The 1502-nt window shown below is 43.4% G+C and overlaps 1 protein-coding gene across 1 annotated transcript in view; it reads left to right on the forward strand.

The window, feature by feature from the left end:
* LOC122563242 (adenosine receptor A1-like) overlaps window positions 1-1502 on the forward strand; it is a 128977-nt gene that overhangs the window by 6397 nt on the left and 121078 nt on the right. The window lies entirely within an intron of this gene.

Consider the following 1502-nt stretch of genomic DNA (forward strand, 5'->3'; position numbering starts at 1 on the left):
TTTCCAAATACATGTACATCCTGTCCCTCAGAATTCCCTCCAACAACTTGCCCACCACCGATGTCAGGCTCACTGGTCTATAGTTCCCCGGCTTGTCCTTACTACCCTTCTTAAATAGTGGCTGCACATTAGCCAACCTCCAGTCATCCGGCACCTCACTTGTGACTATCGATGATACAAATATCTCAGCAAGTGGCCCAGCAATCACTTCTCGAGCTTCCCACAGAGTTCCCGGGTACACCTGATCAGGTTCTGGGGATTTATCCACCTTTATGCGTTTCAAGACATCCAGCACTTCTCCTCTGTAATATGGACATTTTGCAAGGTGTCACCATCTATTTAGCTACTTTCTCTATCTTCCATATCCTTTTCCACAGTAAATACTGATGCAAAATACTCGTTTGGTATCTCCCCCATTTTCTGTGGCTCCACACAAAGGCCGCCTTGCCTATCTTTGAGGGACCCAGTTCTCTCCCTAGTTACCCTTTTGTCCTTAATGTATTTGTAAAAACCCTTTGGATTCTCCTTAATTCTATTTGCCAAAGCTATCTCATGTCTCGGTTTTGCCCTCCTGATTTCCCTCTTAAGTATACTCCTATTTTCTTAGAAGAGCAATACTCCAAAAGTGGCCTAACCAATGTCCTGTACAGCTGCAACATGTCCTCCCAACTTCAGTACTCAATACTCTGACCAATAAAGGAAAGCATACCAAACGCCTTCTTCACTATCCTAACTACCTGCGACTACACTTTCAAGGAGCTATGAACCTGCACTCCAAGGTCTCTTTGTTCAGCAACACTCCCTAGGACCTTCCCATTAAGTGTATAAGTCCTGATAAGATTTGTTTTCCCAATATGCAGCACCTCGCATTTATCTGAATTAAACTCCACCTACCACTTATCAACCCATTAGCCCATCTGGTCCAGATCCTGTTGTAATCTGAGGTAACTGTCTTCGCTGTCCACTACACCTCCAATTTTGATGTCATCTGCAAACTTACTAATTGTATCTCTTATGCTCGCATCCAAACATTTCTGAAAATGACAAAAAGTAGAGGTCCCAGCACCGATCCTTGTGGCACTCCACTGGTCACAGGCCTCCAGTCTGAAAAACAACCCTCCACCACCACCCTCTGTCTTCTACCCTTGAGCCAGTTCTGTATCCAAATGGCTAGTTCTCCCTGTATTCCATGAGATCTAACCTTGCTAATCAGTCTCCCATGGGGAACCTTGTCGAACGCCTTACTAAAGTACACTTGTACACACTTAGCAAATTCCTCTCCATGTAAACACTTAACACTATGGCCATCCAAGTCTATGTTCAGAAAATTAAAATCCCCATACCATAACCACCCTATTATTTTTACAGATAGCTGAGATCTCCTTACAAGTTTATTTCTCAATTTCCCTCTGACTATTAGGGGGTCTATAATACAATCCCAATAAGGTGATCATCCCTTTCTTATTTCTCAGTTCCACCCAAATAACTTCCCTGGATGTATT

This window comes from Chiloscyllium plagiosum, chromosome 26 (genome assembly GCF_004010195.1).
Source record: "Chiloscyllium plagiosum isolate BGI_BamShark_2017 chromosome 26, ASM401019v2, whole genome shotgun sequence".
Taxonomy (NCBI): domain Eukaryota; kingdom Metazoa; phylum Chordata; class Chondrichthyes; order Orectolobiformes; family Hemiscylliidae; genus Chiloscyllium; species Chiloscyllium plagiosum.